The following is a 15640-nucleotide window of genomic DNA, read 5'->3' on the forward strand; positions in this document are numbered from 1 at the left end:
ATAGATCTTCAAGAAGGAATGGAAGAACACTTGAAATGGTAATATCGAAGGTACGTTATAAAAGACTTATTTCTCACTTTCTTTGAAAATCTTACAAGTGTTTAAAGCAAAATTACAACTATATTGTGGGATTGATTATGTAGGCGCATCATACATATGGTAACTATAGCATTAAGAGGCAGCCAAGGGATGGTAAATGGATACATTTTATTGTAAATTTCTTATATTTTACTTGAAGTGATACAATATGAATTCTCAGAAGACCTTGAGAGGTTGAGAATATATATGGTAATACTTAGGGCAAGCACTATATAGAAATAATGCAAAGAGGTATAGCTAAAAGTCAGTAGATAACAAAGATGGAATTCTAAAAATTATTTATTTAATCCAAAAGAAAGCAGGAGAGGACAAGAGCAGTTGTGCTCCCGAATCTTCTCTCAGGGAGAGGTTGGAAGCTCAGTAAGACTTAATTTTGAGATTTGGGAACTTGTATTAGGTGTTTTTTTGGTTTGTTTTTTGTTTTTAATGGCTGGAAAATTCTCAGCAGTGTTGACATTTGGAAATGAATCTTCTGAGGAATTCACAGAATTGTTCTGCAGATTATATTATGTTGTGCTTGAAATGTTAAAGTCAGCTTTTAAAAATATGCCCAGGGCTTCCCTGGTGGCGCAGTGGTGGAGAGTCCGCCTGCCGATGGAGGGGACGTGGGTTCGTGCCCTGGTCCGGGAAGATCCCACATGCCGCGGAGCGGCTGGGCCCGTGAGCCATGGCCGCTGAGCCTGCGCGTCCAGAGCCTGTGCTCCGCAACGGGAGAGGCCACAGCAGTGAGAGGCCCGCGTACCACAAAAAAAAAACAAACCCAATAATTTTCTCATTTAAAAGTCTCTTTGCTGACTGAACTGACATTTCGGCTGCCACCCATTGCTAGTGAGACAATTTGCAATTTGATTTCAGTTGGGTAACTGCCTGATAAAAGTTAATAGTCTTTAGAGGAACATGACAATCTAGAGTCCCATTCTTTATAATAACACGGATACAATCCAAAACTACTCAGCACGTGAAAAAACAGGTAAACGTGACCCATACTCGAGAAAATCAATAGAGATTATCCCTGAGAAGACCCAGATAAGTAAATTAGCAAAGTCTTACTGTTGTTCTTCCACCATAGCAGATAAGAATTTTAAAGCTTCTAGTGTAACTGTGTTCAAGGATGAAAGGGAAAATATGTTTGTGCAAATTAGAAGAGGAAATTTCAGTAGAAATACTGTAATTATAATAAAGAACCAAGTGGACGTTTTGGAACTTTAAAAAATACAATGTCTGGGAAAAAATAAAAGTTAAAAGGGAATTCCCTGGTGGTCCAGTAGTTAGGAATCAGCGCTTCCACTGCTTGGGGCCCAGGTTCAATTCCTGGTCAGGGAACTAAGATCCCACAAACTGCACAGTGCAGCCAAAAAAAAAAAAAGAAAGTTAAAAAATACAATATCTGAAATAAAAATTCACTGGATGGGCTTCACAGCAGAATAAGGAAAATAACAGAAGGATTCGTGAACCTGAAGTTAACTCAGTAGAAAGCAAAAGATTAAAAAAGAAGAGTACAGCCTCAGGGGAACCTGTGAGATAGTATACACATCGTAAGGTCTCGCATGTGTGTAAATGTAGTTCCAGAAGGAGAGAAGAGAAAAAAATGGGATGGGAGGGAATTCCTTGGTTGTCCAGTGGTTTGGACTGTGCGTTCTCACTGCCAAGGGCCAAGGTTTGTTTCCTGGTCGGGGAACTAAAATCCCACAGGCTGCATGGTGTGGCCAAAAAAAAACAAGAAAAAAAAAATGGGATGGGAAAAGTATGCAAAGAATGACTAAAATTTTTTCACATTTTGTGGAAGACAAATATATAACAAGTCCAGTGAAAATAAGAAAAATACAAAGAAAATGAATACTTGCTCACATTATAATCACACTGCTGAAAAATCGAAAAACATTGAAAACAGCATGCATGTATGTTGACAGATGGACAAATCATATACAAGCGAGTATCACTTCAAATCTCTGACTTTTCATTCGAAATAACAGAAGCCAGAGAACAGCAATATTAAAGTGCTCAAAGAAGCAAAAAGCCATCCCACAATTCTATACTGCTGAAAACATCTGTCAAGAATGAAAGTGAAATAAAGATATTTTCAGATAAAAGAAAACTAAAAATTATTTGGGAGCAGATTTTAACAGTAGGGAATGCTGAATAAAGTTCTTCAGGCTGAGAGGAGATGATATCAGAAGTGAAGATATTTAAGGAGTGAGTGTTTAAAAGAGTAATATAGAAATATTACTTCTTTAAGAGAGCATATGACTGTTGAAAGCAAAAATTGTAACATTGTACTTTGGGGTTAATAGCGTGTAGCTGTAATAAATATGACACCAATAGCGTAAGTACAAGAACTGATACACTGGAGGGGTTCAACAGAAGGTTTGAGCAGGCAGAAGAAACAATGAACTTTTGAAGATAAGGCAATTAAAATTATTTAGTCTTTACTTCCCTGGTGGTGCAGTGGTTAAGAATCTATCTACCAATGCAGGGGACATGGGTTCGAGCCCTGGCCCGGGAAGATCCCACACGCTGTGGAGCAGCTAAGCCTGTGCACCACAACTACTAAGCCCGCGTACTACAACTACTGAAGCCTACGCACCTAGAGCCCGTGCTTCGCAACAAGAGAAGCCACTGCAATGAGAAGCCTGCACACAGCAACAAAGAGTAGCCCCCACTCGCTGCAACTAGAGAAAGCCCGTGTGCAGCAACGAAGACCCAATGCAGCCATAAAAAAATAAATTTATATATTAAAAAAAATTCAGTCTTAGCATATAGAAAAAAGAATGAAGAAAAATTAGTAGAGCTTGAGGGACATGTGGGATACCATCAGACATACCAACATATGTATATTGGAATCCCAGAAGAAGAGGAAAAAGGGAAAGGGCCAGAAAAATCATTTGAAGAAATAATGGTCTCAAGCTTTAAAAATCTGAGGAAAGACATGAATATACATGTGCAAGAAGCTCAGTGAACTCCAAGCAGGTTAAACCCCAAGAGATCAAATTGCTGAAATCCGAAGACCAAGAGAATTTGAAATAGGAAGAGAGAACTGATTCATCAGTGTAAGGGATCCTCAATAAGATTAGCAGCTGATTTTTCTTTAGGAACCATAGAGGCAAGAAGTCAACGGGATGACATATTTAAAGTCCTGAAAGAAAAAACTGTCAAGCAAGAAATCTCTCTCTGGCAAAACTGTTCTTCAAGAAGGAAGGAGAAATTAAGACATTCCTAGATAAACAAAAACAGGGAATTTATCACCAGTAGACCTGCCCTACAGGAAGAGCTAAAGGGAGGTCTTCAGGCTGAAGTGAAAGGACGGTAATTCACAGCCACACAAGAAAATAAAGAACAGTGGAAAAGGTAACTAGTAGGTAAATATAAAAGTTAGTGCTATTGTACTTTAGATATGGTTTGTAAGTTCTCTTCCTTTTATATGATTTAATAGGCAAAAACATAAAACAATAATTATGAATACATGCAAATAGGCATTCAATGTACAAGAGATGTCATCTGTACCAAAAACAGTATAAAGGGGAGGGGCAGAGGTTTTTGATTAAAATGTGTATTTCTGAAACTAAGTTGGTGTTATTCAAAGTAGGTTGTTAGTAACCCTCAAGGTAACCACTATAAAAATAACTTAAAAATATATAGGAAAGGAAAGAAGGGAATCAAAATGGTACACTACAAAAGATTACATATACATTTGAAAAAGCAGTAATGGTGAAATTGAGGAACAAAACCATATAAGATATATAGAAAGCAAATAGAAGTAAATCCTATATCAATAATCACATTAAATATATGCGGATTCTTTTTTCTTTTTTTTTGCTGCACCGCACAGCTTGTGGGATCTTAGTTCCCTGACCAGGGGTTGAACCCAGGCCCTCTGCAGTGAAAGTGCAGAGTCGTAACCACTGGACTGCCAGGGAATTCCCATAAATGAAAGTGGATTTAACTCTTCTATTAAAAGGCAGAGATTGACAGATTGGATTAAAAAATCCAGTAGGACCCATATATGTGCCACCTATAGAAGACTCACTTCAGGTATAAGGACACAAAAGAGAATGAAAATAAAATAAAACGATGGAAAAAGATAATCCCTGCAGATAGTAACCATAAGAGAATTGGGATGGCTACATTATTGTCAGAATAAATAGAACTTAAATATAAAAAGATTACAAGAGACAAAGGACATTATATGTTGATAAAAGTTCCAATATAACTAGAAGATATAACATTTATAAACACATGCACCTAACAAATGAGCCCCAAAATATATGAAGTAAAAATAGAATTGATGGGAAATAGACAGTTTTACAGTAATAGATGGAGACTTCAATACCCCCTTTCAGTAATAGATAGTAGAACCAGGAAGATCAATAAGGAAATAGAGAATTGGAACAACACTATAAACCTATTAGACCTAACCAACCAACCACAGGAGAATACACGTTCTTCTAAAGTACATATGGAACTCATGGGATAGACCATATATTAGGTAAGAAAGCCTCAAGAAATTTAACAAGATTTCAATCATACCAATAACCTTTAAGCACAATGGAATGAAACTAGAAATCAATAACAGAAGGAAAACTGGAAAATTCACAAGCATGTGGATTTTAACACTATTATGCAACCAATGGGTCAAAGAAGAAATCACAAGGGAAAATAGAATACACCTTGAGATGAATGAAAATGAAAAGACAACATACCAAAATGTAAGAAATGAAGGAACTGCAGTGCTATGAAGGGAATTTATCGCTGTAAATGCATACGTTAAAAAAAAAAAATGACACCATGAATTGCTTCTTCAAAAAGATTAAAAAAATTGACAAACCTTTACCTACATTGACTAAGAAAAAGAAGACTCTAATAACTAAAATCAGAAATGAAGGAGGACATTACCAATTTTACAGAAATAAAAAGGACTATGAGGATACTGTGGACAACTGTACACCATCAACTTGGATAATCTAGATGAAATGGCCAAATTCTTAGAAACATACAACCTACCAAGGCTGATTCATGAAGAAATAGAAAATCTGAATAGACTTATAACTTGTAAGGAAATTGAATCAGTAATTAAAAATTTCCTAACAACAACAAAAAAAGCCCTGGACCACATTGTTTCACTGGTGTATTTTACCAAAGATTTAAAGAAGAATTAACACTAGTCTTTCTCAAACTCTTCCATAAAATTGAAGGGGAGGGAATACTTCCTAATTCATTCTATGAGGACAGTATTACTCTGGTACCAAATCCAGACAAAGAAACTAAAAACTACAGATAATATTTCTTATGAATATTGATGTAATAATCCTTAGGAAAATACTAGCATACTAATTTGAGCCTCAACAATAAACCGATTATACACCATGACAAGTTAGGTTTTTTCCTGGAATACAAAGGTGGCTCAGCGCATGAAAATCAGTTATATACAAAACCCCAAATAACCCAATTAAAAAATGGTCAGAAGACCCGAATCAATGTTTTTCCAAAGAGGGTATGCATATGGCCAACAGGCACATGAAAAGATGCTCAATGTGCTAATCATCAGGGAAATGCAAGTCAAAACCACAATGAGACATCACCTTACATCTGTCAGAATGGCTATCATCAAAAGAACACAAGTGTTGGAGACGATTTTGAGAAAAGGGAACCCTCTTAAACTGTAGTTGGAAATGTAAATTGGTGCAGCCACTGTGGAAAATGGTATGGAGGTTTCTCAAAAAGCTAAAAGTAGAATTACCATATTATCCAGCAATTCTACTCCTGGGTATATATCCGAAAGAAGCAAAAACACTAATCTGAAACCCTTATGTTCATAGGAGTATTATTTACAAATGCCAAGATATGGAGGTATCCTAAATGTCCATCAGCAGATGATGGATAAAGAAAATGTGGTACACACACGCACACACACGCAATGGAATACTACTCAGCCATAGAAAAGAATATAATTTTGCCACTTGCAACAACATGGATGGACTTGGAGGGTATTATGCCAAATGAAGTAAGTCAGAGAAAGACAAATATTGTATGATATCACTTATCTGTGGAATCTAAAAAATACAACAAACTAGTGAATATAACAAAAACACAGGGCTTCCCTGGTGGCGCAGTAGTTAAGAATCCACCTGCCAGTGCAGGGGACATGGGTTTGAGCCCCAGTCTGGGAAGATCCCACATGCTGCGGAGCAACTAAACCTATGCGCCACAACTACGGAGCCTGCGCTCTAGAGCCTGTGAGCCTCAACTACTGAAGGCCGTGTAGCTAGATCCCATGCTCCACAACAAGAGAACCCACTGCAATGAGAAGCCTGCACACTGTGACGAAGAGTATCCCCCACTCGCTGCAACTAGAGAAAGCCCACACACAACAATGAAGACCCAATGCAGCCAAAAATAAGTAAATTAAAAAAAAAAAAAAGAAAAAGAAAGAGACTCACAGATACAGAGAACAAATTAGTGGTTACCAGTGGGGAGAGGGAAGGCAGGAAAGGCAATATAGGGGCAGGGGATTAAGAGGTACAAACCATTATGTATAAAATAACTTACAAGGATATATCATACAACACAGGGAATATAGCCAATATTTTATAACTATAAATGGAGCATAACCTTTAAAATTTGTGAATCACAATATTATACACTTGTAAAATATATAATATTGTACATCAACTATACTTCTATTTAAAAAATCACAAAGAAAATCAATCAGTATAATACTCCACACTCTCAGGATGAAGGAAAAATACCTTCGGTTGATGGAGACAAAGCAGTTGACAACATTTAACACTCTTTAATGATAAAAAAGAAAAAAAATCAGTAAAATAGGAATGGAAGGAAACTACAACATAATAAGAGCAAAGGTGAAAGACTAAAAACTTTTCCCCTGAGGTCAGGAACAAGACAAGGATGCCCTTTTTTGCCATTTCTTTCTTTCTTTCTTTTTTTTTTTTTTTTAAAAGCCACGTGGCATGTGGAAATCTTAGTTCCCAGACCAGGGATTGAACCTGCACCCCCTGCACTGGAAGGCAAAGTCGTAACCACTGGACCACCAGGGAAGTCCCTGTTTTTTTGCCATTTCTGTTCAACACTGGAAGACAAGTGTATTGGAAGTTTTAGCCAGAGCAGTTAGTCAAGAAAAATGAAATAAAAGGCATCTAATTTGGAAAGGAGAAATAAAATTACCTCTGTGTACAGATGACATGATCTTTTTAAAAAAATTTTTATTGGAGTATAAAAAGTTGATTTACAATGGCAGATGACATGATCTTACATTGGAAAGCCCTAAAAATTCCACAAAAAATTGTGAGAGCTAATAAACCAATTCACCAAAGCTGCATGTTACAAAATCAACATACAAAAATAAGTTGCATTCCTATAAAGTAGCAATGAACAATCTGACAAGGAAATTAAGAAGACAGTTCCACTTACAATTGCATAAAAGAGAATCAAGTACTTAGGAATAAGTTTAAGAAGAGTGTGAGGGACTTCCCTGGTGGCCAGTGGTTAAGAATCTGCCTGCCAATGCAGGGGACATGGGTTCGATCCCTGGTCTGGGAAGCTCCCACATACCGCAGAGCAACTAAGTCCATGAGCCACAACTACTGAGCCTGTGCTCTAGAGCCCTTGAGCTCTAGAGCCCTTGAGCCCTAGAGCCAGTGTGCCGCAACTACTGAGCCTGCATGCTGCAATTACTGAAGCTCACGTGCCTAGAGCCTGTGCTCTGTAACAAAAGAAGCCACCTCAATGAGAAGCCCGTGCACCGCAACAAAGAGTAGCCCCCAAGAGTAGCCCCCGCTCGCCGCAACTAGAGAAAGCCCGTGCACAGCAACGAAGACCCAACGCAAACAAACAAAAAAAAAAAGTGTGAAAGACTTGTACACTGAAAACTATAAATATTGCTGAAAGAAATTGAAGACAAATAAATGGAAGACATCTCCTTTTCATGGATTGGAAGACTTAATGTTACAGAGTCAATATTATCCAAGGTGATTTCCAGATACAATCCAATCCCTGTTAATATTCCAGTGTCTTTTTTTTTTTTTTTTCTGTATAAGTAGAAAAACCCATTCTAAAATCCATATGGAATCTCAAGGGACTCGGAATAGCCATAACAATTCTGAAAAAGAAGAAAAACTTGGAGAAATCAAGAATCCCTGATTTCAAAATTTAATACAAAGCTACAGTAATCAAAACACTATGCTGTTGGCATAAGGACAGCCCTATATAGACCTATGGAATAGAATAGAGAGCCCAGAAATAAGCCTTCACAGGTATGGTCAGTTGGTTTTCAAAAAGGGTGCCAGACAGTTCAGTGGGAAAAGGACAATCTTTTCAACAAATGTTGCTGGGAAAACTGGATATCCCCATGCAAAAGAATGAAGTTGGAACTTTACCACATATTATACAGAGAAATTAATCCAAAACGAATGAAAATCATAAACTTAAGAGCTAAAACTATAAAACTCTTAGAAGAAAACATAGGCGAAAGCCATGACATTGAATTTGGCAATGATATCTTAGATATGACAGCAAAAGTACAGGAACAAAAGAAAAAATAAATTGCTCTTCATCAAAATAAGAACTTTTGCACATCGAAGGACACTATCAAGAGAGTAAAAAAACAATTAATGGAATGGGAGAAACTATTTGTAAATAATATATCTGATAAAGGATCGATATCCAGAACATATAAAGAACCTCTACAACTCAACAGAAAAACAACTCAATTCAGCAATGAGCCAAGGAGTTGAATGGACATTTCTCCAAAGAAGGTATACAAATGACCAATAAGCAGATGAAAAGATGCTCACTCAACATAACCAGTCATGAGGGAAATGCAAATCAAAACTGCAATGAGGGGCTTCCCTGGTGGCGCAGTGGTTGAGAGTCTGCCTGCCGATGCAGGGGACACTGGTTCGTGCCCCGGTCCAGGAAGATCCCACATGCCGCGGAGCGGCTGGGCCCGTGAGCCATGGCCGCTGAGCCTGCGCGTCCGGAGCCTGTGCTCCGCAATGGGAGAGGCCACAACAGTAAGAGGCCCGCGTACCACAAAAACAAAAAAAAACAAAAAAAAAACAAAAAAACTGCAATGAGATACCACTCCACACCCGTTAGGATGGCTATTATGATAACAGAAAACAAGAAGTTTTGGTGAAGATGTGGAGAAAATGGAACCCTTCTGTATTGCTGGTAGAAGTGTATTATGTTGTAGCTGCTATATGGAAAACAGTTTTTGATTCCTCAAAAAGTTAAACGTAGCTTTACCATATGTTTTAACAATTCTCTTAAGGTATATACCCAAAAGAATTGAAAACTGGACTCAGATATTTGAATAAAAGTGTTTCTAGCAGCATTACTCACAATAGCCAAAAGGTGGAATCAACCCAAGTGTTCATCAAAAGATGAATGGATAACCACAATGTGATATATTAATACAATGTAATGTTATTCAGCCATAAAAAGGAACAAAGTTCTCATACATGATACATCATGGAGGAAACTTAGAAATATCCTGAAATAAACCAGACATAAAATGACAAATATTATGTGATGCCAATTATATGAGGTACCTAGAATAGGCAATTTCACAGAGACAGAAAGTGAAATAGAGGATACCAAGAGCTGGGGTAAGGGGGAAATGGGAAGTTACTGTTTAATGGATACAGAGTTTCCGTTTGGGATGATGAAAAAGTTCTGGAAATAGTGTTGATGGTTGCACTACATCGTAATATACTTAATGGCACTGAATTGTAAACTTATAAATAGTTAAAATGATAGATTTTATGTATATTTTACCACAATGAAAACATTGACAATGAAAAGGATTGCATCTGCAATTTAAATTTTAATCCTTTGTTCCCTTCACTTTCTGTCACACATTTCCATGATACCTGTGCTCATAATTAAAAATGGGAACAGCTGCGTGATATTTTAGCCTTCAGATGGACCATAATGGAATTTATTCACTCTTTGTTGATCACTTAGGTCATTTTCTTGTTTTTTTAGTGTTTGCTCTTGGCTGTTTATACTAGCTTTTTCTGTTTGAATGGTTGCTGTCCTAGGATACTTTGGCACTGCTCTTTGGCTTCCTTTCTTTCCCTGAGCTGGCACCTCTCCTTCCTCATTTCCCACTGGCTCAGGGACTTCTTGTGAAAGACACATTTGACCCTGTGTGCCTTGCCCACAGGCATGGTTTTATCCTGTGACCTCACCCTTGGGCTCTCTGACCCAAGGAGGTGAGTCATAACCTGGACTAAGTTGTTTCTGTCCAGAGAAGCTAAACTAAGAGTCAGAAAACATTCTTTGGTACCTATGGAGACCCAAGTTGAAAGCCACTCCAACCTGGTGCTAGGCTACTATTTTGGATGATTTATGTGTTGTTGAATCATCTGAGAAAGTGAGTGTGCTGAGAAAGGCAGTAGGATGGAGGAGAGTGCAGAGTAGTGGAGAGGAGGCTTTGAGAGATCTTGGTTTCTCAGTTTTCTGTTTCCCATAATGCAGTAAATTCACATTGGCTCACAGCTCCTGGGAAGCCACACAAGTGCTCCCCAGTTAGTTCCACATCTTCTCCAGATAAGAGATCTCACCTGGCTGTGGCCAGGAAACCCACAGAGGGGAATTGGGGCTTGTGACAGATGGGAATCCATTGGGCAAAGATGAGTGCTGCATTCGGTCGAGACTGACAGCAAGGGCCATGAGGGGGAGCCCTGGATAATCTTCCTCAGCAGAGTGAGACCCTGCTAGTTTTTGGAGTTTGGTGGTGAGTGGGACCTAACCTGCAAGGGACCTGGTGGGACCTGAGAGTCTTCTACCAGGTCTGGCAACACCATCTCTCTCATCTAGCTGCATAGTATAGAAATAGGGTATGGACTGTGGAGCTACAAGTCTTCAAATACCAGTTCTACCCCTTAATTATCCTTGGGCATCCTCCACTGTTCCTCAGTTTTCCCATCTGTAAAATGGGGATTGAGATATAATTATGAGGATTAGATGAGTATAACATGTAGAGCAGTCAGCATATCTTACTGAGATATGCAGTATATAGATATGCTGTGTGTAGATATGCACTCTATATGTGGGTGTTATTGCTGCTGATATTGCAATTCTGGCACCTCCTGTCTGGTCAGTTATTTTCTTCGTGTCCTTAAGGACTCCTTTGTTTTTGGCCGAGCCACTCGGCATATGGGATCTTACTTCCCTGACCAGAGATCGAACCTGAGCCCCCTTCAGTGGAAGCGTGGAGTCTTAACCACTGGACCACCAGGGAGGTCCCAAGGATTCCCTTCACATTGAAGTCGCACAGGAACAAATTGCCTGCCCCCAAATAGTCCTTCTCCTTTTCCCTCCTCTTGTGCTTGTAGGGGCAGATGTGTGGGGTTGCTGCCTTTAGTGTGGTGGAATATTTAGGGGGAGAGCAGAGTCCACCATAGCCTCTGCTGGTGCTGGAGCACCCTGGAGATTTGGGGGCTGTCCAGGGTGCCCTTTTGAGGAAACAATGCCCTGACCAGGCCTCAGTGTCCATGGAGGGTGGTCCCACTCCCAGAAGAGCACGTCTGCCCACATTCCAACTGTCACCTGTCCCTGTCTCATGCATCCCAGGGACCTTTCACAGCCTCTGCGCCTTATGTTAGTTTTGCCACCAGTGCCGCACCTCCATCTCCAGACTTGTTCTGTACAGTTTTCCTGACCAGGAGATGATCTGTTCTAACAGTCCCATAAAGAGCCTAACACATTGCCTGTTCATGCCCCAATGAATCTTAGTGATCAGGATGTTTACTACAACCCTGGCTGCACGGGACCATGAGTCTGCTTCCTTGTGCCCATTGCTGCTGGCCATGGATGTGGGGACATGACCCTCCTGGTGTGATTTGTTTCTAGATCCCCCTTCAGTCCCTGCCTGGAGCACTCTCCCCCACCACTGGATAATAAGGAAAGCCATATCTTCTGCCCATCCTGGGCTGCCACCTCCCCTGGGGCTCTGAGTGTGCAGTGGAGCTGGCCTTCCTCACCCCTGCCTGTTTTCTCGGCCCTTCCCAGTCCCATTTCTGCAACCATTCCCTTCTTTTCCTCCTTAGTCCCCCTTAGCCCTCTTCCTTTCTCTTCCTCCTTTCACTCTTTTTTTCTTTTTCTGTTTTTTAATTGAAGTATAGTTGATTTACAATATTGTGTTTGTTTCAGGTGTACAGCATAGTACCTTAGTATTTTTGCAGATTATATTCCATCATAGGTTATTGCAAGATAATGCTTATAATTCCCTGAGCTGTACAGTATATCCTTGTTGCGTCTTTATTTTATATATTGCAGTTTGTATCTGTTAATCCCATACTCCTAATTTGTCCCTCCCCCTTCCCCCTCCCCCTTGGTAACCACAAGTTTTGTCCGTGAGTCTGTTTCTGTTTTGCATATACATTCATTTGTATTATTATCATTATTTTTTGTTGCGCCACACAGCATGTAGGATCTTAGTTCCCTAACTAGGGATCGAACCCACGCCCCTTGCAGTGGAAGTGTGGAGTCTTAACCACTGGACTGCAGGGAAGTCCCCATTTGTATTATTTTTTAGATTCCACATATAAGTTATATCCTATAGTATTTACCTTTCTCTGTCTGACTTATTTCACTAAGCATAATATTTTCTAGGTCCATCCATGTTGCTGCAAATGGCGGTATTTTATTCTTTTTATGGCTGAGTAATATTCCATATATATACGGTGTATATATATATACACCACATCTTCTTAATCCAGTCATCCATTGATGGACACTTGGGTTGCTTCCATGTCTTGGCTATTATAAATGGTGCTGCTGTGAACATTGGGGTGATCTTTTCGAATTAATGTTTTCATTTTTTATGGATATATACCCAGGAGTGGAATTGCTGGATCTGTTTTTAGTTTTTTAGTTGTTTTTATTTCCCATCAGGGAAGTACCTTCTGCCCATGTTTTGATCAGATTGTTCTTTTTGATATTGAGTTGTATGAGTTGTCTTTATGTTGGATATAACCTCTTGTCAGTTGCATCATTTGAAAATATTTTCTCCCATTCTGTAGATTGTCTTTTCATTTTGATGATGGTTTCCTTTGCTGTGCAAAAATTTTGAAGTTTAATTAGGTCTCATTTGTTTATTTTTGCTTTTATGTCTTTTGCTGTCGGAGACTGATCCAAGAAAATATTGCTACGATTATGTCAGAGAGTTCTGCCCATGTTCTCTTCTAGGAGTCTTATAGTTTCAGGTCTTACATTTAGGTCTGTAAACCATTTTGAGTTTATTTTTGTATATGGTATGGGAGAATGTTCTAATATCATTGTTTTACATGCAGCTCTCCAGGTTTCTCTGCACCACTTGTTGAAGAAACTGTCCTTTCTCCATTATATATTCTTGCCTCCTTTATTGTAGATTAATTGACTGTAGGTATGGGGGTTTATTTCTGGCCTCTCTATTCTGCTCCATTGAACTGTGTCTGTTTTTGTGTCAATACCATGATGCTTTGATTACTGGAGCTTTGTAAGTATAGTCTGAAGTCTCCGGTTTTGTTCTTTTATCTCAGGATTGCTTTGGCAATTGGGGGTCTTGTGTGGTTCCATATAAATTTTAGGATTGTTTGTTCTAGTTCTGTGAAAAATGTCATGGGTATTTTGATGGGGATTGCATTAAATCTGTAGATTGCTTTGGGTAGTGTGGTCATTTTAATTATATTAATTCTTCCAATACAGGAGCACAGGATAAATTTCCATTTCTTTGAATCATTTTCAATTTCTTTCATCAGTGTTTTATAGTTTTCAGAGTATAGATCTTTCACACCCTTGGTTAAATTTATTCCTAGGTATTTTATTTATTTTTGATGTGATTTTAAGTGGGATTTTGAAAAACTTTCTTTCTGATGTTTCATTATTTGTGTGTAGAAACACAACAGATTTCTGTATATTACTCTTATATCCTGCAACCTTGCTGAATTCATTTATTAATTCTAATAGTTTATTTTTAGGTGGAGACTTTAGAGTTCCTTATATAAAGTATCATGTCATGTGCAAATAGTGACAGTTTTGCCTCTTTCCTTACAACTTTGATACCTTTTATTTCTTTTTCTTGTCTGATTGCTGTGGCTAAGACTTCTAATACTATGCTAAAAGAAGCAGAGAGTGGGCATCGTTGTCTTGTTCCTGAATTTAGAGGAAATGCTTTCCTCTTTTTCCTCTAGTTTTTCAGAGTGGTCTGTTGTATCATTTAAGACCTCTGTTGCCTTATTTTGTTTTTTGTCTGCATGATCTGTCCATTGATGTCAGTAGGGTGTTAAAATCTCCTACTATTATTGTCAATTTCTCCCTTTGTGTCTGTTAGTATTTGCTTTATATAGTTAGGTGTTCCTGTATTGGGTACCTATATGTTAATGAGTATAATATCCTCTTCTTGTATTCATCCCTTTTTCATTATATAATGCTCTTCTTTGTCGTTTGTTATAGCCTTTTTAAAAAAATTTTTTTATTTTTTAAAATTTATTTTACTTATTTTTTTGGCTGCATTGGGTCTTTGTTGATGCACGGGGGCTTTCTCTAGTTGTGGCGAGCAGGGGCTACTCTTCGTTGTGGTGTGCGTGCTTCTCATTGTGGTGGCTTCTCGTTGCGGGGCATGGGCTCTAGGTGCGTGGGCGTTAGTAGTTGTGGCACGTGGGCTCAGTGGTTGTGGCTCACGGGCTCTTGAGCGCAGGCTCAGTAGTTGTGGCGCATGGGTTTAGTTGCTCCACAGCACGTGGGATCTTCCCAGACCAGGGCTTGAACCGATGTCTCCTGCATTGGCAAGCGGATTCTTAACCACTGCGCCACCAGGGAAGTCCGTAGCCTGTTTTAAAGTCTATTTTGTCTGATATGAGTGTCACTACCCCTGCTTTTTTGTTGTTTCTATTTGCATGAAATATCTTTTTGCATCCCCTCACTTTGTCTTTTTTTTTTTTAAATTTATTTGGCTGCGTTGGGTCTTAGTTGTGGCACGTGGGATCTTCACTGCGGCACGCAGGATCTCTTCTTGCTGCACGTGGGCTTCTCTAGTTGCAGCGTGTGGGCTCAGTAGTTGTGGTGTGCGGGCTTAGTTGCCCTGTGGCATGTGGGATCTTAGTTCCCTGACCAGGGATAGAACCAGCGTCCCCTGCATTGGAAGGCAGATTTTTTTTTCTTTTTTAAAAATTATTTATTTATTTATTTATTCTTATTTTTGGCTGCATTGGGTCTTTGTTGCTACGCACAGGCTTTCTCTTAGTTGCAGCGAGTTGGGGCTACTCTTCATTGCAGTGTGCGGGCTTCTCATTGCGGTGGCTTCTCTTGTGCGGAGCACGGGCTCTAGGTGCACGGGCTTCAGTAGTTGTGGCTTGCAGGCTCTAGAGTGCAGGCTCAGTAGTTGTGGTGTACGGGCTTAGTTGCTCCATGGCATGTGGGATCTTCCCAGACCAGGGCTTGAACCCGTGTCCCCTGCATTGACAGGCAAGATTCTTAATCACTGCGCCACCAGGGAAGCCCCTTATTGTAGGTTTATGACTTGTGGTTACCATGGGGT

Source organism: Stenella coeruleoalba (assembly GCF_951394435.1).
Source record: "Stenella coeruleoalba genome assembly, chromosome: 19".
Classification (NCBI taxonomy): domain Eukaryota; kingdom Metazoa; phylum Chordata; class Mammalia; order Artiodactyla; family Delphinidae; genus Stenella; species Stenella coeruleoalba.